Source organism: Heptranchias perlo, chromosome 25 (assembly GCF_035084215.1).
Source record: "Heptranchias perlo isolate sHepPer1 chromosome 25, sHepPer1.hap1, whole genome shotgun sequence".
Classification (NCBI taxonomy): domain Eukaryota; kingdom Metazoa; phylum Chordata; class Chondrichthyes; order Hexanchiformes; family Hexanchidae; genus Heptranchias; species Heptranchias perlo.
This window is the reverse complement of record NC_090349.1, coordinates 47,146,088-47,164,519: the sequence shown is the minus strand read 5'-3', so window position 1 is coordinate 47,164,519 and position 18,432 is coordinate 47,146,088. Positions and strand designations below refer to the sequence as shown.

General features: G+C 45.0%; 1 protein-coding gene across 1 annotated transcript in view; it reads left to right on the top strand.

Moving 5' to 3' along the window:
* Positions 1-18,432, top strand: part of ccdc92 (coiled-coil domain containing 92) — a 54,090-nt gene that overhangs the window by 1,441 nt on the left and 34,217 nt on the right. The window lies entirely within an intron of this gene.

The window sequence follows — 18,432 nt, the reverse complement described above, 5'->3', positions numbered from 1 at the left end:
TGATTTAGTTACTGTAATTTTGTTAACACACTCTAATTTTGGACACACAAGAAACTATATGCAGTAGCTTTATTACATAGTCTCAGTTTCCGTAGTTATGCTTTAACAGTATAAGTAGGTCACAAGCTTCTGTCTGTGAAGGTCAAGGGTAAAATCACTCTATACAGATAAAACTGGTAAAATTACCCATAGTTGCCGGTAAACTGGTGCAGCTCACTAGCCTGTGACATTACTGTGTCTGCTGTTATAATGGAGGCTTTTGGATAAACTGGTTTGTATCTGGAGCAATTTCAGAGCTGCTATATTCTAGGGGATGCTAATATCACCATAACTTACATTTAAAAAAAAAAAATTGTGGGTGTTTAATTCTGAATCTGGAAAACTAATGAAACGAGAAAAGCCCTATCCTGGGATGAGAGGGTTGTCCCATGAAGCAAGGTTGAGTTGAATGGGCCTATACTCTCGAGTTTAGAAGAATGAGAGGTGATCTCATTGAAACGTATAAGATTCTGAGGGGGCTGGACAGGGTAGATGTTGAGAGGCTGTTTTCCTGCCTGGAGAGTCTAGAACCAGGGAACATAGTTACAGGATAAGGAGTCGGCCATTTAGGATTGAGATGAGGAGGAATTTTTTCATTCAAAGGTTGTGAATCTTTGGAATTCTGTACCCCAGAGGGCTGTGGATGCTGAACCTTGAACGATTTGTGTACATATACCCCCAGATCTCTCTGTTCCTGTAACTCTTTGAATTGTGCCCTCTAGTTTATATTGCCTCTCCTTGTTCTTCCTATAGAAATGTATCACTTTGCATTTTTCTGTGTTAAATTTCATCTGCCATGTATCTGCCCATTCCACCAGCCTGTCTATATCCTCTTGAAGTCTATCACTATCCTCCTCACTGTTTACTACCCTTCCCAGTTTTGTGCCATCTGCAAATTTTGAAATTGTGCCCTGTACACCCAAGTTCAAGTCGTTAATATTTATCAAGATAAGCAGTGATCCCAGTACCGACCCCTGGGGAACACCACTGTACACCTCCCTCCAGTCCGAAAAACAACCGTTCACCACTACTCTCTGTTTCCTGTCACTTAGCCAATTCTGTACCGATGTTGCTACTGCCCGCTTTATCCCAGGGGCCACAATCTTGATGATAAGCCTACCGTGTGGCACTTTATCAAATGCCTTTTGAAAGTCCATATACACCACATCAACTGCATTGCCCTCATATACCCTCACTGTTACCCCATCAAAAAACTCTGAGGTTAGTTAAACACGATTTGCCTTGAATAAATCCGTGCTGGCTTTCCCAAATCAATCCACACTTGTCCAAGTGACGGTTAATTCTGTCCCAGATTATCGTTTCTAAAAGTTTTCCCACCACCGAGGTTAAACTGACTGGCCTGTAGTTGCTGGGTTTATCCTTACACCCTTTTTTGAACAAGGGTGCAACATTTGCAATTCTCCAGTCCTCTGGCACCATCCCCGTATCTAAGGATATTTGGAAGATTATGGCCAGTACCTCCGCAATTTCCACCCTTACTTCCCTCAGCAACCTAGGATGCATCCCATCCTGACCAGGTGACTTATCTACTTTAAGTACAGCCAGCCTTTCTAGTACCTCTTCTTGATCAATTTTTAGACCATCCAGTATCTCAACAATGTCGAAGATCAACCATTCACAATTCTAAAGGGGTGCAGGAACAGAGAGACCTGGAGGTATATGTGCACAGGTCGTTGAAAGTGGCAGGGCAGGTTGAGAAAGCGGTTAAAAAACATACGGGATCCTGGAAATTTCATTTCCACACCACCTGAGGAAGGAGGAAGCCTCCGAAAGCTTGTGGAATTTAAAATAAATTTGTTGGACTATAACTTGGTGTTGTAAAATTGTTTACAATTGTCAACCCCAGTCCATCACCGGCATCTCCACATCATTTATAAATAGAGGCATAGAGTACAAAAGCAAGGAAGTCATGATGAACCTTTATAAAATACTGGTTTGGCCACAGCTGGAATATTGTGTCCAGTTCTGGGCACTGCACTTTAAGAAAAATGTGAAGGCCTTAGAGAGGGTGCAGAAAAGATTTACTAGAATGGTTTCAGGGATGAGTGACTTCAGTTATGTTGTTGGACTGGAGAAGCTGGGGTTGTTCTCCTTACAGTAGAGAAGGTTGTGAGGAGATTTGATCGAGGTATTCAAAATCATGAAGGGTCCAGACAGACTAGATAGAGAGAAACTGTTCCCATTGGCGGAAGGGTCAAGAACCAGAGGACATAGATTTAAGGTGATTGGCAAAAGAACCAAAGGTGACATAAGGAAAAACTTTTTACACAGCGAGTGGTTAGGATCTGGAATGCACTGCCCGAGGGGGTGGTGGAGGCAGATTCAATCATGGCCTTCAAAAGGGAACTGGATAAGTACTTGAAGGGAAAAAATTTGCCAGGCTACGGGGATAGGGCGGGGGAGTGGGACCAGCTGGATTGCTCTTGCAGAGAGCCGGCATGGCCTCTACGGGCCGAATGGCCTCTTCTGTGCTGTAACTATTCTATGATTCTGTGAATGGCAGAGCAGGCTCGAGGGGCCGTATGGCCTACTCCTCCTATTCCTTATGTTCCTAGCATTACCCTGTACAGATCATTACACACCTATAGTTCCATTTGACACAGTGGTGGGGGGATAGCCAGCACTTTTAGTAACACTTATGTTGGGAAATCTCCACATGGTATTACTCACATAATGAAGCAGCTTCATTTGACTCCATTACTTCACCCAAGTGACCGTTTGACCTGTGTGAACCGAGACAGTCAGTATCAGCAGAATGTTCAACTGTGGAGGCGTCACAGCTAAGCATCGTGCTGACCTTTGCCCAGTAACCATAACAGAAGTGATCAACATAAGAACATAAGAAATAGGAGCAGGAGTAGGCCAATCGGCCCCTCGAGCCTGCTCCGCCATTCAATAAGATCATGGCTGATCTGATCCTAACCTCAAATCTAAATTCATGTCCAATTTCCTGCCCGCTCCCCGTAACCCCTAATTCCCTTTACTTCTAGGAAACTGTCTATTTCTGTTTTAAATTTATTTAATGATGTAGCTTCCTGGGGCAGCAAATTCCACAGACCTACTACCCTCTGAGTGAAGAAGTTTCTCCTCATCTCAGTTTTGAAAGAGCAGCCTCTTATTCTAAGATTATGCCCCCTCGTTCTAGTTTCACCCATCCTTGGGAACATCCTTACCGCATCCACCCGATCAAGCCCCTTCACAATTTTATATGTCTCAATAAGATCGCCTCTCATTCTTCTGAACTCCAATGAGTAGAGTCCCAATCTACTCAACCTCTCCTCATATGTCCGCCCCCTCATCCACGGGATTAACCGAGTGAACCTTCTTTGTACTGCCTCGAGAGCAAGTATGTCTTTTCTTAAGTATGGACACCAAAACTGTATGCAGTATTCCAGGTGCGGTCTCACCAATACCTTATATAACTGCAGCAATACCTCCCTGTTTTTATATTCTATCCCCCTAGCAATAAAAGCCAACATTCCGTTGGCCTTCTTGATCACCTGCATACTAACCTTTTGATTTTCTTGCACTAGGACCCCCAGATCCCTTTGTACTGCAGTACTTTCCAGTTTCTCGCCATTAAGATAATAACTTGCTCTCTGATTTTTCCTGCCAAAGTGCATAACCTCACATTTTCCAATATTGTATTGCATCTGCCAAATCTCCGCCCACTCACCCAGCCTGTCTATATCCCCCTGTAGGTTTTTTATGTCCTCCTCACTCTCTACTTTCCCTCCCATCTTTGTATCATCTGTATCATTGTAAACAATTTTACAACACCAAGTTATAGTCCAACAATTTTATTTGAAAATCACAAGCTTTCGGAGGCTTCCTCCTTCCTCAGGTGAATGTCAAGAAATCCTCGAACCTTTTGCATTTATAAATCACAGAACAATACCTGGTGATTACAGATAGTCTTTCCAACTGCCCGTTGCCAAGGCAATCAAAGTGTTCAGACCGAGAGGTGTTACCTACAGGGCCACCGAATATACAAACAACCAAAAAAAAGGAAAAAAAACAGAGAAGCAGAAACATAGAAACATCCGGAAGGAAGAGAAAGACAGCAAATGACCTGTTATATTAAAAACAGATAACTTTTGTTCGCTGGTGGGGTTACGTGTAGCGTGACATGAACCCAAGATCCCGGTTGAGGCCGTCCTCATGGGTGCGGAACTTGGCTATCAATTTCTGCTCGACGATTTTGCGTTGTGTGTCTCGAAGGCCGCCTTGGAGAACGCTTACCCGAAGGTCGGTGGCTGAATGTCCTTGACTGCTGAAGTGTTCCCCGACTGGGAGGGAACCCTCCTGTCTGGCGATTGTTGCGCGGTGTCCGTTCATCCGTTGTCGCAGCGTCTGCATGGTCTCGCCAATGTGCCATGCTCTGGGGCATCCTTTCCTGCAACGTATGAGGTAGACAACGTTGGCCGAGTCACAGGAGTATGAACCATGTACCTGGTGGGTGGTGTCCTCTCGTGTGATGGTGGTATCTGTGTCGATGATCTGGCATGTCTTGCAGAGGTTGCCATGGCAGGGTTGTGTGGTGTCGTGGACGCTGTTCTCCTGAAAGCTGGGTAATTTGCTGCGAACGATGGTCTGTTTGAGGTTGGGTGGCTGTTTAAAGGCGAGTAGTGGAGGTGTGGGGATGGCCATAGCGAGGTGTTCGTCGTCATTGATGACATGTTGAAGGCTGCGGCGAACATGGCGTAGTTTCTCCGCTCCGGGGAAGTACTGGACGACGAAGGGTACTCTGTTGGTTGCGTCCCGTGTTAGTCTTCTGAGGAGGTCTATGCGATTTTTCGCTGTGGCCAGTCGGAACTGTCGATCGATGAGTCAAGCATCATATCCCGTTCTTATTAGGGCATCTTTCAGCGTCTGTAGGTGTCCATCGCGTTCCTCCTCGTCTGAGCAGACCCTGTGTATTCGCATCTGTATCAAGAACAGAAACTCCAGATTGGGAGTGAGCAATACAGATTGTAACTCTAAAATGATCAAGAACTGAAAACCCTGACTGATTTTTCCTTCCAAACACAGGGACACTGATGCCAGTTTGTGGGACTCTTCTCACTATCCCAGATTAGGGGGCTGCATTTGAAGATCTAGTACTGACACAGATATGATGGGCTAAATGGCCTCCTTCTGTCCTGTTGTTTCCATGATGTGGTCCATTTACTCACCAAAGCATTACCTCATTTCTAATGTGTGGTCCTAATAACCCGTAATTATACTGTTTTAGAAGTACAGAATTCTCTTGAATTATATGGTGCGATTATGCTGTGACCCTACAATAACCTCAGTCTTGGATTAGTCTCAGTAATATATGTGAGTAAGTAATCTATAAGCTTATTGTGGCTGTTTCTGGGCTGCGCTCTAACTGAAGCTCCCTGGTTTCCAAAGACGCTCCTGAGTTGTCTGCAAGGAAATACATGAGAATTAACACAGTCGCCCTTCCTCCATCTATTTGATTTTACTTTGGTTTCCTTGTGGGTACTTCTTGGCCTCTTGCAGCTGAGATAGCGAATTCAGGCACGGCTTGTTGGCATTATGCCATCGCAGTTCCCAGATTCAGCACTGCTTGTAATGGTCGCCAGCACTTTATTTTAAACTTTATTGAACGTTTGGTTTGCATTATGTGCAGTAGAGAGAGCGTACAAGGTTATTTAATGTCCAGGTGAAGATCAGGCTCTCAACTCGAGCTTTACTCATCATTTGATTTCCCCCTTGGTTCAATTACAGCTTTATTGCTCACTCCCAGTCCCTCCTCATTTTAGAATAACAATCTGTATTGCTCACTCCCAGTCCCTCCTCATTTTAGAGTAACAATCTGTATTGCTCACTCCCAGTCCCTCCTCATTTTAGAGTAACAATCTGTATTGCTCACTCCCAGTCCCTCCTCATTTTAGAATAACAATCTGTATTGCTCACTCCCAGTCCCTCCTCATTTTAGAGTAACAATCTGTATTGCTCACTCCCAGTCCCTCATTGTTTAAATAACAGTCTGTATTGCTCACTCCCAGTCCCTTATTGTTTAAATAACTGTAAACAATTTTACAACACCAAGTTATAGTCCAGCAATTTTATTTTAAATTCACAAGCTTTCGGAGGCTTCCTCCTTCCTCAGGTACATTTACCTGAGGAAGGAGGAAGCCTCCGAAAGCTTGTGAATTTAAAATAAAATTGCTGGACTATAACTTGGTGTTGTAAAATTGTTTACAATTGTCAACCCCAGTCCATCACCGGCATCTCCACATCATGTTTAAATAACAGTCTGTATTGCTCACTCCCAGTCCCTCGTCGTTTAAATAACAATCTGTATTGCTCACTCTCGGTCCCTCATTGTTTAAATAACAATCTGTATTGCTCACTCCCAGTCCCTCGTCGTTTAAATAACAATCTGTATTGCTCACTCTCGGTCCCTCATTGTTTAAATAACAATCTGTATTGCTCACTCCCAGTCCCTCGTCGTTTAAATAACAATCTGTATTGCTCACTCCCGGTCCCTCATTGTTTAAATAACAATCTGTATTGCTCACTCTCGGTCCCTCGTCGTTTAAATAACAATCTGTATTGCTCACTCTCGGTCCCTCGTCGTTTAAATAACAATCTGTATTGCTCACTCCCAGTCCCTCATTGTTTTGGAGTGATGATCGTTTCTCGGCTGTCATTGCTGCTTCCCCACCTCCAATCTTCATAACTCTGCTCAAGTCAGAAGATAATTACAGATCAAGAAGGCCATTCAGTCCATCTTAGTTCATTTATCCTGTAGTTACCCCCTCCCCTGTTATACAGCATCCAGTAGGTTCTTAAATGATTCCAGGGCTTTTGCCTCCACTGCTTTATCTGGGAATAAATCCCGTATATTAATCACTTCTGTGGAGAAGAACATCCTAATATCTGTCTTAAATTTGCCTTCTATTAGTTTGCACCACGTGTCCCAGACAATCTCCTTTGTAATTTAAACCCTGCCCACGCATTTGCCTCCACCCTCAGCTTGTTGCGTTGCTCCAAGTCCCCAGTGAATCAACATACAAGATCCTCATTCTTGTTTTCCAATCCCTCCACCATCTTGCCCATTCTACTTGAGTAATCTTCTCCAGTCCCATATTCCTCTGCCTCAGGATTGCTCTTTGTTTCCTGCTTTCCCCTGCACCATGTGGATGGGACTCATTCTCTCGCCCTCTAGAACTCTCTTCCCAGCTACTGTGTCCTGGTACCTTTTCCTTCAAAACCTTCCTAACAACCTATCACTTGGGCAAACCTTTGGTCTCCCCATCTAAATGTCTTCACTTCCTATCTGTTATCACCTCTTCCCCCTTGTAACAGAGTGCCTGTGTGCGTGTTGCATGAGCTCTTTATGAATGAAGTATGTTGGGTGGCGGCTGATGGTGTTTTCTTTGGCTCGGAGGCTGGAGTTATGTGGCTTCACATGATGTACATTCTGCTCCTGTGTCATGATGTGGTGCGTTTATTGTAAATCCCTTTTTCAAAAAATATATTTGTGGTAGGGTCAGAAAACAGTCCTGTTTGGATAAGTGAATAATTCAGATAACTATTCACCTCTTAATTTCAATATTGTACAGCATTAAAATAATAATAATTCACATGGCAACTGATATACACGGTGCAGTAAAATAATCGTTCATGCTGGGTGGTACTGTGAGCTTTCTTACAGATAATTTAGAAGTGGAGTAGTGTAATTTCAAGTATACCGAATGACCCTTGGTACATTGTGCAGAAGTATTTGTGTGCATGGTAACATGGGGGTGTACGCAGAGAGAGGCCAGTGTTTGGGGTGAGGGGGGGGGACAGAGAAAGAAAGAGAGAGAGAGAGATGGAAAAGCATGTTGCATCAATGTGACCTTTCCGGCTGTGTGTAGCTGCAGCCCCATTCATTATTTACCATATTGATATTTGCAGTGGGGTTCTGTTGTTGCAAAGCTCTCTGGCTCCCATGGCTCTCGTCTGCCTCTGAGGTCAGGCTGATATTTAACATTTGATGTACAGCTTCTGAAAAGCACTGAAGACTGCGGCTGGCTTGTAAATGAGCTTGTCTTATGGAAACTGCTGCGGGCGCAGTTTGTCTTTAAACCCGGCTGGAGGATTGTCAAAGACATAATTTCCCTTGCTAACTGACAACTCAATGTTGCTTGCAATGTGACAGACTTGGTCATTCACCCGGTTATTGCACTGTGCTCAATAATAAATCGTGTTGCCGGGCAGTTGGCCATTGGTAATTGTCCTAATATTTTGGATATTTTTATTCCCCATGAAGTATTTAATATACTTTACATTTTAAAACAATCCTTGTATTAAATCTTTAAAGCAAGCGCAGAAACAGGCCACATCGGCCAATAGAAACGGTGCCCTTCCCAATCGCAGTGTTGCTTTCCCAGCAATCTCATTGGCCAACAACAATAACACGACCTTTCAAATCTTAGTGTCACTTCCTAGTTTTTGACAGAACTCTCTCCCGTCGTGCTGTTGCACAGTTAATCTCCTGTCATGTTGCTCACCAATTTTAATTATATTTATTTACCTATTGCACTAACAATATCTATAATATATTGAATTGTGCATATGGCGCATTTCCTGTTTACATTAACCTTTTGAGTAATACTTTTGTGTCAGCATGTTCTAATGGGGATAACCCTATGTCAACATTTGCATGTCACGCTGTAATTGCAGGCCTGCTGTTGCACATATCCGTTGCATCTCCCAGGCCCTCTGCTCTATTACCTACTCTCCACACAGCACACCAACTTAAAGAATTAAGTAAGGCTTAAAATAAAATTGTCTTTTTAATACTCTCACAGCACCCAGCTCCATCCCTGTAAAATGTCTGCCGCCTCCTGTGGCCTCACAGGCTCACCCAAGATGATGGCAGCAAGCATGTAACATGCACATCTGGAGTATTAGTACAGCCGAAAGGAGACACCAGGGCCTGCAAGCTGCACTCCCGCCCCCCGCACCACCCCCCAAAAACACATAAACACATCCTGTTGCCTTCCTTGCCATGTCACCAACAAGACAAACCAATCAGTAAAACACAAAGAGAAGCAAAGGCAGGACAAATATATACATTTACTAATCTTTTATAGTAAGAAATGCTGAGTCCTCCCCTCCCCATTTGAGACGGGCAATGCACTTATGCCCTGGGAATTGTTTTTGGGTAGTCCAAGTATTAGTTGGCTATGCTGCGGGGCGGGTCAGTCCTTACCGCATTCACGTGATTGCCAGGGACCAATGACTAATGAGATTTTTCCATTATGTTCCATGGACTGATCACAATATATTAAAAAAATTGTCATTGGTGAAAAGTGTTGCACTCTGAACCCTTGTGATTACTTCTGGCCAGTGAGATTTGCAGGAAAGATCTTGGCAATGTTTAATATATATTAATAGATCTTCTGGCTGCACATGATGTACATTTGATTGGGGTTTACGTGTATTCAGTAGCAGACCTGCATCCAGATTCCGAGCAGCCACAAGACTGTGCCCTAGAGGTGATGACTTTCCACATTTTCTCTCCTTCCCACCACATCCAGTTGTGTAGCTGCAATTGGGAACTCGACAGCATGGGGTTCATACCTGTGCCCTTGCTACAGTGGCTCCACAAAGCAGTACTCCTAATTCCTTTTATTTCTTGGCTGTTGTACGTGGTACAGATCAGGCAGATGTTCAGAGATCCCAGGCATTAGCCAGCTGACATAAATTAGTGATGAAATCACATTCCAGTAAGTGCAGCAGTCGAACTGCAGCAATCGTAGCATCTCCTTTGTTTGCTGATCCATCTGAGTGAGGCACCTGTATTCTGTGCAGCCCAAAGATGTCTTAAAACAGAAAGCAATTGATACTTGGGTCTGATTACAAGGCATTAATTCAATTTGAGTGATTTTAAATGATGTCCTAAACAACTAGAGTGAAACTCGAGGGCTTATAAAGTGCCATCAAAACCCGGAATATAAATTAGTCGTGCAATCTGCCCGTGACACATTTTATTTATAAACAGATTTGTTGCATTTCTCAAGGACAAAATATTTTCACACATTCCTGTAACTGCCTCTGCTTCTCTCCTGACTTGAATCATTTTTGACTCTCTGTCTTTACTCTTTTTTTCTCTCTCTCTTTCCCCCTCCCCCCATATGTTTTCTCATTCTGCCCTTTTGTGTAAGAAAAATAGATGTTTCTATTTTAAATGAATCTTTGTGTCCTTGCTATAGCAGGAGCTTTAAAGGTTGCTGCAAAGGTTTTTATTTCAGCAAATATGTCCACCTATCCAACAGCGTTACTCTACCTGGTTACTTTCTCTACCTGTCACACTGGGATATTTATTTTTCAATCGAACAGACTGGATTAATGGGTGTTTACTGGTTCTAATCTATGGTCAGAGACAGACCTGGACTCGGAGAGCAAAAGCCAAACGCCGAGAGTGGAGGTCAAAGAGCAGCAAAGCTAGGGGCAGTGGGAATAGGCGGGAAGTTGTATGGGTTTATGGGGAAAGGAAGACCAGAGCTCAGGAGGGCGGAGGTCGGCTCTAGTCAGTCTGGGAGTGGACTCAAACATCTCTCTTGTTCACATCTGATTGGTCCTTGCTCGCTGGGTGACTCCAACAGACCAATTAGCTCAATAAAAAGTGACACTTGTGACTTACCTGTTGATTTCCAGTGTGGTGATTTAATGGTTGCCTGTCTCAGCCGATGCCTGTACCTGTACCAGCGCCATCAGTGTATACAGTCAGTCCACCTCGACACGCGACGTCCCTTGCAGACCCCCAACCTGTAGAAACTCTGCCAGTGTCAGGAGCTCCAGGGTGGTCTTTGAGCTTTATTTCAATTTGTTTGCATGTGTTTGCCGTGGGCCCGTTTGGGGATTCTGCCTGGAACTAATGTTACTGCAGTGACCTGGCAGGGAGGGAACCGAACGAGTGTGTCCATGCTAGCGGGAAAATTGATAGTTTCTCCAAACCAAGGGACTATCTTGAATAAAAAGTAGCCCCTCTCAATTTCCCTTCCCCCTTCAATTACCGAGACTATTTCAGGGATTGAAAACATGAGCTTTAACAACAAAATTCCACTCAACAAGAAGTGTGGCAGAAATACCAGCCAGTGTACAAGTGGGCAGCACTGGAATGTGATGGAGTGCCATTCATTGCGGGCACCTGGTTCTCTACTGACCCAGGCACTTGTGAACACCAATGACGAGCCAGTGGTGTTGACACAATCCAGGGCATGTGTTCTTTTCCTGGCTCCCCAGGTTTGACGGTTTCCCTACGCCCTGCTCCCCAGTCACACTCCCCAGGTGACCTGTACAGAGCTGTGTTTGGGGTGACCCATCTGCTCCATTCCACGGTTAACATGAGCCTGTGATTGAGTGACACAACTGGTCCACGTTTTATTTCCTTTTGTTTTGTTTTTGCTAGACAGTTACTGAGTTATTTGTCAGTAGGTTAGTGGTATAATGGTACTTGTAAACAATTTTACAACACCAAGTTATAGTCCAGCAATTTTATTTTAAATTCACAAGCTTTCGGAGGCTTCCTCCTTCGTCAGGTGAACGATGACGAAGGAGGAAGCCTCCGAAAGCTTGTGAATTTAAAATAAAATTTCTGGACTATAACTTGGTGTTGTAAAATTGTTTACAATTGTCAACCCCAGTCCATCACCGGCATCTCCACATCATGACTATAATAGTACAGCTGACCCTCCAGCCCCCTGCTGTGATGTAGCACTTCAGCTGGTCAGAGATTGAATTGGCCAAAGGTCCCCTGGAGAGTATTGCTATACTGAACGTTTGTCTGCTCGGTGAGTATTCAGCCAGTTAACTAGTTCAGCTTTAGCTGTCATTGGAAGCAATGCTACTTTGTACTGCCCTTCTTGTTGCTTCCTGCAACGTGGGACAAAACCTAAATATAACTCGACAATTGTCAGTTCCTCAAAGCACTCTGAATTTCCAGTGTTAATATTTTGGTAAGGTAGTGTTGTAAAGGGGAGTGTGATTTTTTTTTTGGCACAGTGTTCTGTAAGTGTTTGTATGAAGACAAAATAGGAAATCCCGTTTTGTACTCGCACAGACCGTGCTAAAATTACTGACAGGAAGAATGTCATCCCTTCATGCAGTACTACTTTTGGAATTTTTATTTAGAAACATAAGACCATAAGAGATAGGAGCAGGCCATTCGGCCCCTCGAGCCTGCTCCGCTATTCAATGAGATCATGGCTGATCTGATTTTTCCTCAACTCCACTTTCCCGCCTTTTCCCCATATCCTTTGACTCCCTTGCTGATCAAAAATTTGTCTAACTCAGCCTTGAATGTATTCAATGACTCAGCTTCCACAGCTTTTTGGGGTAAAGAATTCCAAAGATTCATATAAACAGTAATCATGCCTCGATTTTAAAATTCGCATCCTTGTTTTTAAATCCCTCCAGGGCCTCAACCCCCTCCCTATCTCTGTAACCTCCTCCAGCCCTACAACCCTCCGAGATCTCTGCGCTCCTCCAATTCCGGCCTCTTGTCCATCCCCGATTTTAATCGCTCCACCATTGGCGGCCGTGCCTTCAGCTGCCTGGGCCCTAAGCTCTGGAATTCCCTCCCTAAACCTCTCCACCTCTCTCCTCCTCTCCCCTCCTTTTAAGATGCTCCTTAAAACCTACCTCTTTGACCAAGCTTTTGGTCACCTGTCCTAATATCTCCTTATGTGGCTCAGTGTCAAATTTTTTCTGATATCGCTGCTGTGAAACACCCTGGGACGTTTTACTACGTTACAGGCGCGAAATAAATACAAGTTGTTGATATTGAACATCTCTAGATTTATTAACACAAATGGAACTGGCATTGCTGATTACCTTAGGTTTCACTGGGACTGGATAATGTATGCACTCTGACCAGATCACCACAGCAGATAGTTTACGGGTCAAACAACTATCAGCTAAGCAATACAGACTTATGGCTGATTGTCATGATTGCCGATGTGGTCAGGTGGAAGAGGAAAACAGGAGAGTTGATTCCACTTGTCCATCTCGTGCAAGCTTTGAGCAGCATTGGTACAATGTTGGAGGTCACTTGGCAACCCTTGGAAGAGGAATGGGGAAGGCAGGGCTGAATTAAATCAATTTGATTGCAGCTCTGTAAATCAATGTACTGAATTTTGCTGCATGCAGCAAACAAATATTTGGTTTTGTGAGAAGTTGAATCCCCATTGGGGATTGATTGAGCCTCAAGATTGGAAGACACGTCTGAAAATAGTTCAGAAATTGGCTGAAGTAGAAGAAGCAAAGTACCGGGCGTTGGGTCAGTGTGCAAGGAGAGAGCTAGTGAGCACTCTCCTGTGGGAGGAGGGAACCAGTGAGCTCCCGCGTGGTATGGGGATGGGGGGGGGGGTCCCGGTGGGGGTGGTCCTGGTTTTTGGGGGGGTCCCAGTAGGGGGGACACATTGTGGAGGCAGTCCCGGTGGAGAGCTCACTGAAGCTTCAGCACGGAGTGGAGCGATGGTGGAGAGAGTGAATGGGATCTTGGGCTGTGCCATTAGAGGGACAAGACAAATCTCAGGAGCCCGTTGTGAGATGGTGCAGACACTGGTCCTGCCCCACCCAGAGACCTGGGCACAGACATCCAGGCATTGGAGAGGCTGCAGTGAAGGACGACTAAACTAATCACTGGGATTCGGGGCCCGAGTTAGGAGGAGAGGCTGCAGAAACTAGGAGTGTTCACACTGGAGAAGGGACGGTTCAGGGGTGAACTTATAGAGAAGATAAATGTCAATGTGTTTAATGTAATCAGATTCTACAAGAGGCACCGCTTCAAACCTAGAGGGAAGGTGAAAAGACAGTTCTGATTTTACTCCTTTCCACAGAGTGTGTGAAGGCCGTCCCATTCGGATAGGATCACATCCCATTGGGTCCTGGTCGACACACACTCACCTTCACAGCAAGGCTGTTGTTTAACCCTTAATTCAAGTCACGGCTTTTTTTGTTTTAAGCCCGTTTGATGAAATTCGCCTATTGAGGCAATATGGTGGATTGTTCCATAAATAACAGGATTAACCTGGGCTTGCTACATTTAATGTGTAGTATTAATATTTTCAATATGTTTCATGCTGTGATCCTGAGCAGCTGGGTGTGGTGTTACAGTGGGAAGTGGGGAGTCTCCTTATTAATTCTGTATAATGTTATAACCAATGCTGTAATCTGACCATATTTATTTTGAAAACAGTTTAGATAAATAGCATGTTTAATGAGAACCATTTCATGTTGAAGTCCAGGGATTTTTAAACCATTTTCTAACCTTGCAGTGATGTTGTTCCTGGTCTCCTGTTATCCAGTTACTTGTTGCCAGCTTTACAGGTAATGACGCACAGTCAGGCTCAGTCTGACAACCTGAAGCTTTTGATCTGAAGACTTGTATAGTATCAAATTTAAGCAGGTTATTAACCAATCCTGGCCTTAGAATTCAAGCCGAAACTGCACATGCCCATTTTAAAATTGGGGTGGAGGAAGGTTAAAGGAGAGAGTGTCCTGGGCTTGTCCTGGGCTTGTCCTGGGCTTGTCCTGGGCTTGTCCTGGGGCTGCTGTGAATATCTACAAATGTGGGATCATAGATAATTGGGAGACCCTCTGACTCTTCTCCTTAAAACCCAGCTCCTGCTCACCCCTCCTAACATCTGCTTTGGCTCGTTGTATATTTTCTGTCTTTTGTAAACAATTTTACAACACCAAGTTATAGTCCAGCAATTTTATTTTAAATTCACAAGCTTTCGGAGATTTTCTCCTTCCTCAGGCATTTGCCTGAGGAAGGAGAAAATCTCCGAAAGCTTGTGAATTTAAAATAAAATTGCTGGACTATAACTTGGTGTTGTAAAATTGTTTACAATTGTCAACCCCAGTCCATCACCGGCATCTCCACATCATATTTTCTGTCTGATTTATGTCTCTGAAGTGCCTTGGGACGTTTGTGGGTCGTTTTAAGGAGCTGTGTAATTGCAAGTTGTTGTCACTCCACGATTTGCTTTATGTAGTTGGAGAGGAGTTGATTTCTGCTGAATGTAATCGCTGAATGTTGCAATAAACTCAACGCACCCAGCAAAAAATAAGGGAGCAGATTTACCCTTCCTGTCAAAGTGGGCAAAATGGGGTCCACTCTGGAGCATGAACCAATGTGGGGCAATGCAGTGTGAACAGAGGCTAAATCTGTGGTTCCATTCACTCTCTACTTTGCTCACTGTCTATAAATATAAATCCAACTGTGTATAAATATGTGTACAAAATATAAATCTAACTGTGCATTTTTTTTATTCGTTCATGGGATGTGGGCGTCGCTGGCGAGGCCGGCATTTATTGCCCATCCCTAATTGCCCTTGAGAAGGTGGTGGTGAGCCGCCGCCTTGAACTGCAGCAGTCCGTGTGGTGAAGGTTCTCCCACAGTGCTGTTAGGAAGGGAGTTCCAGGATTTTGACCCAGAGATGATGAAGGAACGGCCGATATATTTCCAAGTCTGGATGGTGTGTGACTTGGAGGGGAACGTGCCAGTGGTGTTGTTCCCATGTACCCGCTGCCCTTGTCCTTCTAGGTGGTAGAGGTCGCAGGTTTGGGAGGTGCTGTAGAAGAAGCCTTGGCAAGTTGCTGCAGTGCATCCTGTGGATGGTACACACTGCAGCCACAGTGCGCTGATGGTGAAGGGAGTGAATGTTTAGGCTGGTGGATGGGGTGCCAATCAAGTGGGCTGCTTTGTCCTGGATGGTGTCGAGCTTCTTGAGTGTTGTTGGAGCTGCAGTCATCCAGGCAAGTGGAGAGTATTCCATCACACTCCTGACTTGTGCCTTGTTGATGGTGGAAAGGCTTTGGGGAGTCAGGAGGTGAGTCACTCGCCGCAGAATACCCAGCCTCTGACCTGCTCTTGTAGCCACAGTATTTATGTGGCTGGTCCAGTTAAGTTTCTGGTCAATGGTGACCCCCAGGGTGTTGATGGTGGGGGATTCGATGATGGTAATGCCGTTGAATGTCATGGGGAGGTGGTTAGACTCTCTCTTGTTGGAGATGGTCATTGCCTGGCACTTGCCACTTATCAGCCCAAGCCTGGATGTTGTCCAGGTCTTGCTGCATGTGGGCACGGACTGCTTCATTATCTGAGGGGTTGCAAATGGAACTGAACACTGTGCAACCATCAGCGAACATCCCCATTTCTGACCTTATAGAAACATAGAAAATGGGAGCAAGAGTAGGCCATTCGGCCCTTCGGGCCTGCTCCGCCATTCAAAATGATCATGGCTGATCCTCTAACTCAGTACCCTGTTCCCGCTTTTTCCCCATATCCCTTGATCCCTTTAGCATTAAGAAATATATCTGTCTCCTTCTTGAATACATCTAATGACTTGGCCTCCACTGTCTTCTGTGGTAGAGAATTTCACAGGTTCACCACCCTCTGAGTGAAGAAATTTCTCCTCATCTCAGTTCTAAATGGCATACCCCGTATCCTGAGACTGTGACCCCTGGTTCTGGACTCCCCAGCCATCGGGAACATCCTCCCTGCATCTAGTCTGTCTAATCCTGTTGGAATTTTATATGTTTCGATGAGCTCACCTCTCGTTCTTCTAAACTCTAGTGAATATAGGCCTAGTCGACCCAATCTCTCCTCATACGTCAGTCCTGCCATCCCAGGAATCAGTCTGGTAAACCTTCGTTGCACTCCCTCCATGGCAAGGACATCCTTCCTCAGATAAGGAGACCAAAACTGCACACAATACTCCAGATGTGGTCTCACCAAGGCCCTGTATAACTTCAGTAAGACATCCCTGCTCCTGTACTCAAATCCTCTTGCAATGAAGGCCAACATACCATTCGCCTTCCTAACTGCTTGCTGCACCTGAATGCTCACTTTCAGCGACTGGTGTACAAGGACACCCAGGTCTCGTTGCACCTCCCCTCTTCCCAATCTATCACCATTCCGATAATAATCTGTCTTTCCGTTTTCACAACCAAAGTGGATAACCTCACATTTATCCACGTTATACTGCATCTGCCATGTTCTTGCCCACTCTCCCAACTTGTCTAAATCACATTGGAGCCTCTTTGCATTCTCCTCACAGCTCACATTCCACCCCAGCTTTGTGTCATCTGCAAACTTGGAACTGTTACATTCTGTTCCCTCATCCAAATCATTATGATGGAGGGAAGGTCATTGATGAAGCAGCTGAAGATGGTTGGGCCGAGGACACTGCCCTGAGGAACTCCTGCAGCAATGCCCTGGGGCTGAGATGATTGGCCTCCAACAACCACTACCATCTTCCTTTGTGCTAGGTATGACTCCAGCCACTGGAGAGTTTTCCCCCTGATTCCCATTGACTTCAATTGTACTAGGACTCCTTGGTGCCACATTCGGTCAAATGCTGCCTTGATGTCAAGGGCAGTCACTCTCACCTTATCTCTAGAATTCAGCTCTTTTGTCCATGTTTGGACCAAGGCTGTAATGAGGTCTGGAGCCGAGTGGTCCTGGCGGAACCCAAACTGAGCATCGGTGAGCAGGTTATTGGTGAGTAAGTGCCGCTTGATAGCACTGTCGACGACACCTTCCATCACTTTGCTGATGATTAAGAGTAGACTGATGGGGCGGTAATTGGCCGGATTGGATTTGTCCTGCTTTTTGTGGACAGGACATACCTGGGCAATTTTCCACATTAAAATAAATCTAACCATATCAATGGAATGGCTCTGCCTTAAAGCCAATGTGGATTTGCATAATCTCAAATCAAAGAATCATGATTGAGTTGTAACGCAGTATTACAAAGTGACTGGGGAGCGAGTGGGAGGGTGGGGGGATGGGGTGGGTGGGGGGGGGGTGGGGGGATGGAGTGATGGGGGGATGGAGTGATGGGGGGATGGAGGGATGGCTGGGGGAGGGGTGATGTGGGGATGGAGGGATGGCTGGAGGGGGGGGTGATGTGGGGATGGAGGGATGGCTGGGGGAGGGGTGATGTGGGGATGGAGGGATGGCTGGGGGAGGGGTGATGTGGGGATGGAGGGATGGCTGGGGGAGGGGTGAGGTTATTTTTACTGGGCACATGGTCACTTTGACCAAAACCAACTTTGTTTCCAGAATTTTTAAAAACTGAATTCAAATTCTCAAACTGCCGTGCTGGGATTTGAACTCTCGTTCTCTGGATTTTTAATCCAGTAACATCACCACGACACCACTGTATCCCCTGAGATTATTTATAAATTTGTCGTGATTTACTTGTATCCTTGAGCGGAGAGCACTTTACGAAGCTTTGTATGTGCATGGCGAGTTTTAAACTTTCACGTGACTGGCTTAGTCTGATTTTCATTTGGACAGTTGGTAACTGCAACTCTAACCCCAAACAATGGACAGAGGTGTACAGCTGTGTG